Source organism: Anabrus simplex, chromosome 1, assembly GCF_040414725.1.
Source record: "Anabrus simplex isolate iqAnaSimp1 chromosome 1, ASM4041472v1, whole genome shotgun sequence".
In the NCBI taxonomy this organism is placed as follows: Eukaryota; Metazoa; Arthropoda; class Insecta; order Orthoptera; family Tettigoniidae; genus Anabrus; species Anabrus simplex.
Genome location: NC_090265.1, coordinates 558310760 through 558325425, shown reverse-complemented (window position 1 = coordinate 558325425; position 14666 = coordinate 558310760). Strand labels below are relative to the sequence as shown.

The 14666-nt window shown below is 42.4% G+C and overlaps 1 protein-coding gene across 1 annotated transcript in view; it reads right to left on the bottom strand.

Annotated features, from left to right (window-relative positions):
• Nucleotides 1-14666, bottom strand: part of LOC136869567 (uncharacterized) — a 394710-nt gene that overhangs the window by 329532 nt on the left and 50512 nt on the right. The window lies entirely within an intron of this gene.

The following is a 14666-nucleotide window of genomic DNA, read 5'->3' as shown; positions in this document are numbered from 1 at the left end:
GTTTGTTGTTGCGATCAACGCTGTTTTGTGATCAGGAGGTGAATTTGCAGACTTAATGATCCTTACCTCTGTTCTCAGGCCAACTTACTAATACGAAGTGAAAGTTGGGCGAACTCTTGATGTTTTACGCGTTAGTTGGAAGTAACAGGCGTGAAGGCGGCCAAAAGGATCACTGATACGATCAAGAGGCTGCACTGACAGGGAAGTAGAAATGATTATTTAAGAATGAACATGTTAAATAAAGCTGTTTGGTGAATAGGCTTTGGTGGTTGGGCTTTGTCCGTTGATTGAAAGAAGATTTTTTATTTTTATAATTTGCTTTACGTCCCTCTTTCGTTTTTTGCTAGTGGCTTTACGTCGCACCGACACAGATACGTCTTATGGCGACGATGGGATAGGAAAGGCCTAGACGTGGGAAGGAAGCGGCGAGCCCCAGCGTTTGCCTGGTGTGAAAATGGGAAACCACGGAAAACCATCTTCTGGGCTGCCGACGGTGAGATTCGAACCCACTATCTCCCGAAGGCAAGCTCCCAGCTGCGCGCCTCTAACCGCACGGCCAACTCGCTCAGTAGAAGAAAATTATCCAAGAGAATAATGGATACAGCAATAGGGGGCGGGAGAAACGGCTCCTTGATTGAAATGCCAGCGCCATGGTTTTCAGTTCAAAGGGGCCCGGGCTCGATTCACGACTGAGTCGAGGATTTTAATTAATTCATCTGACTCGGGGAAAGGGTATTTGTGTTGTCCCAATATCCTCTTCCTCGTACGCACAACACATTACACTACGAACCATCAGAGTAACAAGCAATAGTGAATACATTCATCCATATACAGGATTGGTCACCAAATTCTTCGGCTTACTCCAGCTGTTACACTTTTCCTTCGCATTGCAATATCCACTTAAACTTGGCAGACGCACACAGATTCTTACAAAACACTTTCACATTCAAGGAACTCGACACTTCAAAACACACATTCAATGAAGGCACATCTTCAAATCTAGCACAAACATAAATGTTTATAAAAAGAGCACTGGCGTTCTTCATTAAAACAGTAAATGAAGCTGCCCTTCTGTTTCCGAGCATCCTCCTGAAGTCATCAAAGGATGATATTAAATCTTGCTCCTACGATTTGACAAAGTTTTTATCGACCCTCTCCAATACTTGTAACAGCTCTTCAGGATTTCTCTCATCTTTGGGGAGTTCAATCGTGTGGTAGGAAGGTTGATTGTTCAAAATGAAGCACCGCACCACCCTTACTTGTCATCGACCCAAGGACCTTAAGTTCTTCGCACGACCATGACCACAATGAAACATTGATCTAAGCCCACATGTATTATCCAAGATGAGCCTCTATGGCAGGGCCTCTCAGGGTGCATGCACTGTGCACGGTGCAAAAGACGACTTGGCTTGGTTGACCAGAGTGCAGACCCCCACTCCTCGATTTGGAGCAATAGCGCTGTCTCTCTCTTTCCTCACGCCTGTCTCGCTCGCTCCGCCTGTCTCCCTCTGTCCCACTTGCGCCGTAGCGCTCCAAATCCGGGCTGAGTTGAGCCGAGTAGAGCCGAGCTTAGCCGAGTAGCCCAGAGACGAAGCGTTGATCCGAGCCATACCGAGCGGCACCGATGCACAGTGCACGGAGCTCTTGCGCCTCGATCTGCACGCGTGAGATTTTGGGCGTTTGAGAGGCCCTGCTCTATGGTTACGGCGTGCACCTCATCATCGTCTGACGAAGATTTTATTTTACTCATTCCAAGTTTAAGATCATAGCATTTTTCTCGTAGAAAGAATTTCGAATTTACCCTCCCGTAGTGCATCAAGCCATCTCTTCCACGACCTTCTATGTGGTCGATGGCACTTACGGTTCTAATTCAGTGCTGTATTCACAGCTGTGGTACTACTGTTGCGTAGTAGGCCATACCATCTGAGTAGAGTCCCCGCATTTTATCGGTAATTTGAGCGATCTCCAAATGCCAATTTGACATTCTCGTTTCTTCTGTGGTCCAATTTAGTGAGTCCAAGCGGCCATCGAAACATCTTCATTTACATGGAGATGTTGTTCATATTCTTCTGTGACTGACCATCTCGTTCTATAAATCGTGAAAGCACAATGGGATCTTCCGTCCAAAATGGATCCCAGCAACTTATATTATGGCCCCGATTACTTTGATTTTATAGTAAAAAATGTATTCGTTTCATTTATTTTTATTCGTTGTTATTCAACAATTCAATAATAATAATAATAATAATAATAATAATAATAATAATAATAATAATAATAATAATAATAATAATAATAATAATAATAATAATAATAATATTTGCTTTACGTGGCACTGACTGTACGTTTACGGTTTTCGGAGACGCCGAGGTGCCGGAATTTAGTTCCGCAGGATTCTTTTACGTGCCAGTAAATCTGCTGACACGAGGTTGACGTAATTGAGCACCTTCAGATACCACGGAACTGAGCCAGGATCGAACCTGCCAAGTTGGGGTCAGAAGGCTAGCGCCTCAACCGTCTGAACCACTCGGCCCGGCTTCAATAAGACTCTCGCGAAGCTCTCAATAGAATAAAATATGTTATGACCACTATCATTTTATTTTATTTTATTGTACTTCCTACAATGATAGGCTGACTAAATCTGATGAAGTATACCATAACACTTAAATAATGAATGTATGTTCAACCATGAAGAGTTTTCCGGAGTTATTCCTTCTCGTGTGCAGTACTATCCAGGTGGTTTCTAACAATTTGGACGAAGCCTTTAATGACTAAGACGACTAAATCACAATATAGATTCTTCGGAATGCCCACACTTTTGAAAAACTCAACTAAGATTGTTGATATGATTCTTCTTGCTCCGGTGAAAAGTCCTACAACCCGTATACAGGAGATTTTGTATGATGGATTCGAACTTCAATCAATCAATCAATCAATCAATCAATCAATCAATCAATCAATCAATCAATCAATCAATCAATCAATCAATCAATCAATCAATCAATCAATCAATCAATCAATCAATCAATCAATCAATCAATGATCTGCGTTGAGGACTGTCCCCCAGACTAAAGACTGTGTTTAAAGGGCGGTGCAAGCTGTGGTGTGTTCCGTTGCGGACGAGGCCCAACATGTCTTTGTACCATCTCATTCCTCCCTTCCGCGACCAAGGAGAAATGCAGACCCAGGCACGGAAGTGGGTTCGTTCTGTGACGTAACCAGCCTAGTGTTACGTTAAGCTGTTTCATGGTGCGCATTTTACGACCAGCTTGTCTGTGGTATTTTATAGCTTATTACTATGTTCAAGGAAGACAGGCAATTTAGACGTCTGCATCAATATCCCAGACGTTTCATACTGTGCTATAAACGACCATTATTCAATGAATATGCTTAGAATTACAAGGTTCGATGAAAGTCGCTTTCTTCAAAAATTTATATAGTTCATATCTTTAAAAATGTTTGTTCAAAATGGAAATCCCATTTGGTGATACACAATGCACACATACTTCACAGTGTGGAGTACGCTACGGCTTAACAGTGGCTGGCTTTGGCTGAGTGCCTGGTCCCACCGTCGCACAAGAGAAATTTATTCCTTGCTTTCCATGCGATTAAAAAAGCCTACTTCTTTGCTAAATAATGTTGTATTTGTATTATTTACAAAACAATTATAACATTTTTCACAAACGTAAACACATATTTGTAATGAATAATCCTGCTGCCAAGTCGCGTTTTCTCGCCTTCCATAGCACCGGGTGTTCAGTGGCGCACAGCACGGGTTGTAATGATCGTAGGGGTTTGAAATCTTGTAGGTATGTTAAATAAGCAATGCGCTCGCGAGTAATGACATAACAATATTTTTTCCGTGTCTTGGCACCAGGCAAAGATATGGCGTTACAAGCAGTAAGAACGTACAATTTTATGTAACTGTGACGTCAGAATGTTCTGTCTTTGGAATTATGTTGTGCCAGTTCCTTGGTTGTTGCAGGAACAACCATTCATTGCCTTCAGCTTACGTAACTGGGATGATTTTACAAGCTCCTTCATTCTTGGTTCTTTTTTTTTTTTTTTTGAGGATGGATAGATAGATAAATATGGTTTATTTTAACTGGCAAAGTTAGGGACACGTATCCCTGTCTTACACTTAACCAGTGAAATACATAACATAAAAATACAAAAAATACTGAATAAATGAAAAAGAGACAAACAAATTACTATGGTACTATGCTATCCTGCTGTACATAAAAATAACTATTATAATACACAATACAAATTGACATTTTGCTTCCTACGAAGAAATTAACATTCAACATACAACGAATAATAATAATAATAATAATAATAATAATAATAATAATAATAATAATAATAATAATAATAATAATGGGAAGATTACCCTCGTGGGTCTGTTACTGTAGGTGTATCTGCACTTTATAGGGACCTCCTTGTTCAACATGTAATTCCAGATTTGCAAGAACGCAACTGTGACCACACCGTTCTTTTCATGCAAGACGGCGAAACACCACATGTCACTCACCAGGTGAAAGATCAGCTGCGAGAAACCTTCAGTGATGACCGCATCATCTCTGGGCATTTTTCGGATGCGTGACCGTCAATATCCCCAGACTTAAATACGAGTGGCTTCTGGTTGTGGGTATATTTGAAGGATTGTGTCTATCAGGGACATATCCGGTGTCGGCAGTTCTGAAGATGGTTTTCCGTGGTTTCCCCATGTTCATACCAGGTAAATGCTAGGACTGTACCGTAATTAAGGCCACGGCCGCTATCTTTCCAAACGTAGCCCTTTTCCATTCTTGGGTCGCCGAAACCCTTCGACAGTGAGATCAGTTGTTGCAAGTCAGGCAACATACAATGGAACTTCATTTTAGCGGAATGTGCTTACATTCAGGCTTATGGTCCGGTAACAATAGTTGGGGGAACTGTTTCATTGAAAATGTGAGATATGGGAGAAAAAAAAAAAAGACACTCTGCGGGCTTCAGCGAAACACGCTGGAGGAGGTGGAGAGGAGGCATATTTTAAAAAGTGACTATTTTGAAGCATTTTTTTGCAAGTGTTTTGACGTCGCACTAACACGTCAGAGGGTTTCGGTGGCCGAAGGATGGGAAAGGGCTAGGTTTGGGAAGATAGCGACCTTGGCCTTAATTACCGTACATCCCTAGCATTTACCGGGTATGGACATGGGAAAACCACGGAAAACCATCTTCAGAACTGCCGACGGTGGGATTCAAACCGTAGCTGACAGCTTCGGCCTCTCGGTAAAGCATGATTTGGTTTGCGATGAATAACTCCAAAATGAAAAGAAATACGAAGGTGGTTAAGATATTTGAAGATAGAGAGCATTTGACTCTTTACGTAACAAAATGATCCGAATCCCAAAATAACAATACAGCAAAGAAAGGATTCTAACTTCGTAGCTGGAAGACTTTTTTTTTAAATTCGTCAATTTGGCCAACTAATGAATATGTCATTTGTCACCAGTGACAAACGCTCCCAACTTAAAATGTATGGCAATCGCTCCCAGTCCGTTAGCTGTTTACACCTGCATATGACTCATTGTACGGCTCCCTCCCCTGAGACAATGACCGCTGGAATAACCACGGAAAATTTCACAGGACTATCCCTTTCACTCCAAAAATTTCACTTGCCTGCTAGCCCACTTCCTCTCATTTTCGCTCCTAGTGTCATAGTGTTCTGGTTATAATAATTTAGTGCATTCTTGTTGTGCTTGATATGGAAGTTTCAAGGAACATTCACAGGAAGCGCTAACCTAAACTGAACACATCACTGATGGAATCGCAGAGTCGGTGTAACACTTTGTCTGTATATAGCTGGTCTGTCGAACACTGCTGGATTTAAATAGTAAAGAGAGGTGGTGGTGAAATCCCTCAGGAATACTCTGAATGGCCCCTTCTGGGGGCGATTGTTCAGGATGAACAGGTGGGCTGGACTAATGGACTGGGAGCGATTGTTACACAGTTTAAGCCTGGAGCGATTGATACTAGTGGCGATTGACAGGACACCGACTAAATATTAAATCCTACCCCTCATGCGGGGTACCAAAGAAACTATCTTTGCCCGAGATAATGACACCACAACGGTTGTCCTACGACCCTTAGGGACAACGTTATGCGGGTATCGAAAATGTGAGAATTTCTCAAATTTGCTTCATATTGACTTCTGAATATAAATTCCGACCCATGACGTGATCGTCACCGAATAGAGAATCTTACGCTCGACATAATGATACAACTGCAGTAGAAATTAGGGCAGAAGTTACATAGTGTACAAAATATCTTGAAACATTTCCTTGTTTAATATCATTTAAGAGAGGAATTCGAATGATTTAACGGTGCCATTATTTCTCTTCTGAAGTCTCCGAAAACCATAAAAATGTAGTTAGTGTGACGTAAAACAAAAATGTTATTATTATTACTATTCTCAGACTTCAACTTCGCAAATTATAACAGCACGGTATCAAACGACTTATTTAAGCGCACACGCCAACTGGTACGGAGTGGTACGGTTTACTCATACTCATTAGTTTAAAATAATTAAAATGAATAATATAACAGCCATAAAAATAAAATAAATTATTCTGTCTTTATTTATTTACTGTAGGTATCAACGAGCCGGCCCCGTGGTGTAGGGGTAGCGTGCCTGCCTCTTACCCAGAGGCCCCGGGTTCGATTCCCGGCCAGGTCAGGGATTTTTACCTGGACCTGAGGGCTGGTTCGAGGTCCACTCAGCCAACGTGATTAGAATTGAGGAGCTATCTGACGGTGAGATGGCGGCCCCGGTCTAGAAAGCCAAGAATAACGGCCGAGAGGATTCGTCGTGCTGACCACACGATACCTCGTAATCTGCAGGCCTTCGGGCTGAGCAGCGGTCACTTGGTAGGCCAAGGCCCTTCAAGGGCTGTAGTGCCATGGGGTTTGGTTTTTTTTAAGGTATCAACGACCACTTCTAAATAAAATTGTATTAAATATTTTATTATAACCAGTGATAAACATTTCAAGATCATTCATCTAGATTTCATTGGACCATTGCCACCATCTGATTAATATACTTACTGTTTGCCATGTATCGGCAGGATAACTAACTTTTATTTTTATTAACATGACCTTTGACCAGCACACATATGGTCAACAACACTGTACATAGACATTTAACCTTTTCACTCCCAAGTTTCTTTCAGCCTTATGCATGCCCCATACCAGATTTTTCTGGACGTTTCGACAGTGGTTGTAATATGCCATGAATACTTTGTAATTACACAGCTACTGAAAAGTCATGGAACGATAATATTAGCAATAGTTTTCTCCTAATACTTTTCCCAAAACTTGAAAGAACTTGGCGTGATAAATATCGACAGCTCGTTTCACTGAAACTTATCTCCACTATATTCATAAACTATCAGACTCATCATTATTGTCTAACATTTCTAAAATATAATCTTTCGTTATGCTTTCTTTACACTCCCGTGCTCCCATCTCAGAAGACAGTTGTGAAAGGAAAACACAAGGCACATAATTATCGTCAAAAAACGGTGAGGCGATTTATGAATCGTCCGTCGTCTGAACAAAGCATGTCAACAGCGTTGGACTGAACTCGGAAGTGAACAAGAGCGCACTGCTTTAAATCCGAATTAACTCGTGTTTGGGACAGCGGGAGAAATGTTGACATCCGAGTTAACTCGGGCATGGGATGGAAAAGGTTAAAAGATTTGAACATCGCTAGTACTCAAAATACACAGGCTATTACGTAGTTACTTGAAATAGCCATTCAAATCATCTGAGATCCCTGTAAAAGATAAACGAAAGCTAATAACATCAACCACAATAAGGAAGATTACACTGAATTATGTAGATACAGTTCAGTGCACATTTTGGAAAATCTGGGTTACTTCATATATTAACTCCCCTGTTCTTCAGAAAAGAGGCCATTTTCCAGTGTATTAGCAAATTTCCTGTGGATAATAATAGTTGAACACTTGTTGACTGTGGAGCTTCAAGCTGCACGAGAAATTTGATAAAGTATGATCTTAGATGTTTGTTCAGGGAGGGATAACTAGTTGAACAGGAATTGTACCCCTTCATAACTTCATAAGTTCCGAGCGGAAACAGCAGCTCAAGCCTTTTTAAATTTTAAGATCACTTTAGGAACTCTATATCACATAGTGATCGACCAAGGACAACAGCTTTAGTTTGCGTTACTTAAAGTACTTGCAAGGTTGTATGGTTGCAATCTAATTCGAACTACGTCGTACCGCTTTTATCGTAATGGGAAAATTGAAATATTTCGTCGCACGCTTAAGCGAGCCAACCGTGCTCCTGACGCCAGCGCTATATGGAGGGATGTAATCACTATTGCGTGTTTCTGTGGTGGTTGATAGTCTAGTGTGTTGTCTGAATATGAAGAGGAAAGTGTTGGGACAAACACAAACATCCAGTCCCCGGGTCATAAGAATCAATCAGAGGCGATTAAAATCCCCGACCCGGCTGGGAATCGAAACCGGGACCCTCTGAATCGAAGTCTTCAACGCTGGCCATTGAGCCAATGAGTCGGACGATCGCCCCTCAGATTACCACGTGATATTTTCTTTGAAGCAAACGGCACAAATGCGCACATAGATTTCACAGTATTTGCTTCCCAGCATAAGGAATGGACAAATCAATTATCTGTTCAATGTCCCCACAAATCTAAGTAATCACCGCTTATATACAAGGACTCCTCTCGACTCACATGTTTGTAAGAGCTGATAAAGTAAAAGCATTAGTCCTCATTATTAAGGTTCTTTCCGAAGTTCTTTGGAGTAAACGTAAGGAATCAAGTAAATTTTTTTTCCATAGATCGACTCAAACCAGCGTACGTCAAACACCAAAGGACCAGTTTCAACTCCAGAAGTACCAGTTGCCATGGATATTAAGCCAAAACAAGGAAGTGGTGTAATCATCCAGTCCAACAGCGGACGCAGCCAGAGGAGTGTCACGATCCACTCCCAGAAAAGACACCTCCACCACGATGGGGTAAGCTTTTCCAGGCTTCAGTTCATAAAAATGATCTTGAACTCCTAAGTTAGATGTATATGGTGATGCCTTTGCCGACGCAATTTGAACTTCGCCGACAATTATTTCAATCATACGGTGTGTCGTTATGTTATTTCATTTCTACACTATTATTAGCAAGATATCCGTGCTTCGCTACGGCTTTGAAATGAAAGTTATTATTCAAAGTTTTACATTTTGGAGAGTCAACTGTCAGCTGAGCCTGTAAAATACGTCCTCAGTTCGCACGTCGAAAGGTTTTGGGGGAATAATTATTTATTTTATAATCTACCACTAACTTGAACCACGTTCGGGAGAGTTTTAAACCATATCTGATCTCGGACGTAAAAGCGACCAATCTGTGAAATTTTGATTTTATACGTCGAACAGTAATGAAGGAATGAGTACTTTTTTTTAAGGAGTGAATGTTTTGAAATATTTATTAACATGTAGGATATAGAAGACCACCTTGCATAAAAAAAGTTATGTTCGTGCCTGAAACAGTTTCGGAAGAATGGATATTGCGTTTTCGAGAGTCAACCACCATCTAAACCTCTTAAGGGAGAAATGTTTTGAAGTATACGGTATTTTACACCTAGGACATGAAAGAAGACCCTTCTCGTAATATTACAAGTTTGTACGCCAAACGGTTTTGGAGGGATGAATAATTTAGTTTACGGAGCTAACACTTTAACGGCGGAACGTTTAAAATATTTCCTATTTCACACCTAGGATTTAAAATATATACCGCTACTTGGAATTTTGTCTTCGTACATTAAACCGTTTCGGAGGAAGGAATTAATACATTTGTTCTCGGATCTTAATCCCCATTTAACTCTCCGAGGGGTTAAAACTTCTGTTATTTAACACCTAGGATATCATTTGATATTTTAACTTCGTGATTCAAACGGTTTCGTATAAACGTATATTTTTGTCATCATTCCTCATCTCACAGGCAAAACCCCTTAGCGGTGTATTGTTTTAAGTCCACTTCTTATTTGTATCCTCATAAGAAGATTTCAACTCCTTTTACACCCCCCTTAAGTTGATCCCCCCCCCCCCAAACAATAATGCGTGCCTATTTATTTTTAAAGGAGATTCCAAATACAAATTTTCATGTCTGTAACATCTTCAGTTTTTGAGATACCAGTATCCTGATAAAAATAATTCAACCCCTCTTTCAGTCCTTTTTATCAATCCCCCCCCGACCCTAAGTAATTTTTCCGAAAACAAAAGAGTATGTGTAACTTGATTTTTAATAGACATTAAAAATATCAGTTTTTACGTCTGTAACATGTTCCGCTTTTGAAATATACTCAGTTTATAAATTCATCCCCTTTTTCAGTCCTATTAACCCCCTTCACCCTTACGTAAGTTTTTCAAAAACAAAAAAATGCTTGTTTCTTTATTTTTAAAGGATATTCCAAATAAAACTTTTCATGGCTGTAACATCTCCAGTTTTTGAGATATGAGTATCCGCATAAAAATAATTCATCCCCTCTTTCAGTCCTTTTTCTACCCCCCAATGAAGAGTTTCTTTTCCGAAAACAAACAAATACGCGTTACTTTTATTTTTAAAAACAGATTAAAATACCAATTGTCGCGTCTTTGTTAAGTACTTGATATATACTTTATATATGCTCATTTAAAAAATTAACCCCCTTTAACACTTTCCATTACGTGGATTTTCAAAAAAAGCACAATATGCGTGTTCCTTTACTTTTACAGGAGATTCCAAATACCAATTTTCACGTCTGTAACATGTTACGTTTTTGAGATATACTCATTTTTAGAATTCACCCCATTCGTCACTCCTGTTCACCACCCCTTAAGTAGATTTTCCAAAAACAAAAAAGTACGTGTGTCTTTCTTTAAGGAGATTCCAAATACCAATTTTTGTCTTTAAACTTTAGTTTTCGAGATATATAAAATATATAGATTGTCATCAGATATAATCAAAAGACTCCTTATAGGCCTACTGCTGGGGGGGGGGGGGGGGTTGGTCAAGCCAAAGTACACTCATGCTCAGAAATTAAGGATAATGCTGATACATGGTGAAACAACGCTATGGTGGGCGGTTTGCAGTTTTAAATCACCTCGGGGTATGACCATGCGGTGCATTTGACATGCGGTCGTCGCACGGTGGCGCTGGCAGCAGTCCAAATACGCAGAGGTGTGTTGGTGCATGTCAGAGTACGGTGCAGAGAGTAAGTGTGCAGATGTTTTCAGACGTGCTAATGGTGACTGTGTGGTGAAAATTGCTCAACGGACACATATTGATAATGTTATGAGGCCTAGAATAATAGGGCGACTGGAGGCTGGTCAAACACAGCAGGTCGTAGCACGGGCCCTCGGTGTTCCACAAAGTGTGATCTCAAGATTATGGCAACGATTCCAGCAGACAGGAAACGTGTCCAGGCGCTACGGTACGGGGCGTCCGCAGTGTACAACACCACAAGAAGACCGATATCTCACCATCAGTGGCCGCAGACGACCACGGACTACTGCAGGTAGCATTGCTCGGGACCATGCCAGAGCCACTGGAGCACTTGTCTCCAGACACGCAGTCTACAGACGACTGAACAGGCATGGTTTATTCGCCCGGAGACCTGCAAGGTGCATTCCACTGACCTCTGTTCACAGGAGAGCCTGTAAAGCCTGGTGTCAAGAACACCGTACATGGTCATTGGAACAGTGGTCCCAGGTTATGTTCACGGACGAGTCCAGGTATAGTCTGAACAGTGACTCTCGCCGGGTTCTCATCTGACGTGAACCAGCAACCAGATACCAACCCCGTAATGTCCTTGAAAGAGACCTGTATGGAGGCAGTGGTTTGATGGTGTGGGGTGGGATTATGATTGGTGCACGTACACCCCTGGATGTCTTTGACAGAGGAACTGTAACAGGTCAGGTGTACCGGGACGTCATTTTGCACCAGTATGTCCGCCTTTTCAGGGGTGCAGTGGGTCCCACCTTCCTCCTGATGGATGATAACGCACGGCCCCACCGAGCTGCCATCGTGGAGGAGTACCGTGAAACAGAAGATATCCAGCGAATGGAGTGGCCTGCCTGTTCTCCAGACCTAAATCCCATCGAGCACGTCTGGGATACTCTTGGTCGACGAATCGCTGCACGTCTGCAAACCCCTAGGACACTTCAGGAGCTCCGACAGGCACTGGTGCAAGAATGGGAGGCTATACCCCAGCAGTTGCCAACCCGTTGTGCGGCCTGTGTACGTGTATATGGTGATCATATCCCATACTGATGTCGGGGTACATGCGCAGGAAACAGTGGCGTTTTGTAGCACATGTGTTTTGGGACGGTTTTCTCAACTTATCACCAATACCGTGGACTTACAGATATGTTTCGTTTGTGTTCACTATGTGCCTATGCTTTTAGTGCCATTTTTGTGTAGTGCCACGTTGTGTGGCACCACAATATGCAATTATCCTTAATTTATGAGCATGAGGGTATGTTAAAGGTCTTGTCCAATACACTAGTGTCCGCATACGCTCGCATTTTTCTGAGGAGCAGCCCATCACCATACCTCTAAGTTAAAATCTGCTGGCCATTTTGTTAAATTCGACGTTCTTCACTCTCCTTGAGTATGGTGAAATGTCTTTTCTTCACCAGGGAATACTGATTTAGCTCAGCACTTGTCAAGAGATCGCGTATATTCTCAACGAAGCGGGACTCCAACAGAGCTAGCAAATAATTCAATTTATTAGCCTCTGTGGTTACCCCTGCGATGTCGATAGATAGCCACTGCGTCCTTCGTCCTTCATAGTCGAATCTCTAAATTCATGACACCACCTCCATACTCCTATGCATGTTGACAAATTTCGTAGTTTTGCCCGCAGAGAACGGATCACTGTGCGGACCTCCTGTCGTAACCACTCATTCAGTAACCGCTATTTTGCAACTGTCGCGGTGCCAACGTTTACCGGCTTGTGCATCTGTGCGCAATTTATCGGCGTGAGTACGTACTATCAGATACACATAAGTTGGAGCGAGCTCTGTTCCTTTGTTTCTGAACAATAAAAGAGCACAACTTACTTTCTGACACACTCGTACATGATTATTATTATTATTATTATTATTATTATTATTATTATTACATGTTGAGCATACATTAATTCACAACATTTCCGGCAGAGGCACGCAAGTCGTTTAAAAAACAATGTTGCAGATGTACAGAGTGACCCAAAAGTCCGTTAACATTTGATGAGGAAATACTTAACGGAATATGGGAGGAGGAGAGGTAACAATTGACACACCTAATTGGAATGATATAGGGTTTTATTGACACCAATAAAGCTTCACTAACAGTGTCTTTTCTGGTAACGTCAACATGCCGCGATGCAGGCGCATCTGACGGTAGCCACAATTCTCATCGGTGACGGGGCGGGCCTCTTAGACTGTGACGCCGTCTCTCAGGCCGGGAGATTTGTTCGGTGGAGATTTTCGGAGAAGGTGAGGGGGTTGGCGGCCGTGTCTTATACTAGGAACTGTCCCGGGCATTCGCCTTAGTGCAGGGGAATGGAAAACCACGGAAAACCATTCTCAGGACAGCCGACGGTTGGGGCCAGCCGTGAGGTCCAGCCCGGTTCCGTCTCCCGAATACAGAGGCGTAGAGCCACGGTAAAGCCGTGGCCACCCCTCTCTGCTCGGTTGGCCGGTCAGAATGCAGAGCTGCTGGACCACGGATCAACTGTGGCCACTTAAGGGTAGAGACCCACTCTGCATCTACCAACCACACACTCTCTCACGACAGCTCCTTTTATACCGGACACAGTTATCATGCGGCATCAATTACGTGTTGCAGTCCAGTGCCATCTGTTGGCCTGTTTGTGCACTCGTTGTTGGTGTCAGTAAAACCCCATGTCATGTCAAGCATGTGTAACCATTTGTACCTGCCGTGTTGCTGTCCAGTGCCATCTGTTGGCCTGTTTGTGCACTCGTTGTTGGTGTCAGTAAAACCCTATGTCATGTCAAGCATGTGTAACCATTTGTACCTGACGTGTTGCTGTCCAGTGCCATCTGTTGGCCTGTTTGTGCACTCGTTGTTGGTGTCAGTAAAACCCCATGTCATGTCAAGCATGTGTAACCATTTGTACCTGACGTGTTGCTGTCCAGTGCCATCTGTTGGCCTGTTTGTGCACTCGTTGTTGGTGTCAGTAAAACCCCATGTCATGTCAAGCATGTGTAACCATTTGTACCTGACGTGTTGCTGTCCAGTGCCATCTGTTGGCCTGTTTGTGCACTCGTTGTTGGTGTCAGTAAAACCCCATGTCATGTCAAGCATGTGTAACCATTTGTACCTGACGTGTTGCTGTCCAGTGCCATCTGTTGGCCTGTTTGTGCACTCGTTGTTGGTGTCAGTAAAACCCCATGTCATGTCAAGCATGTGTAACCATTTGTACCTGACGTGTTGCTGTCCAGTGCCATCTGTTGGCCTGTTTGTGCACTCGTTGTTTGTGTCAATAAAAACCCCATGTCATGTCAAGCATGTGTAACCATTTGTACCTGATGTGTTGCTGTCCATTGCCATCTGTTGGCCTGTTTGTGCACTCGTTGTTGGTGTCAGTAAAACCCCATGTCAT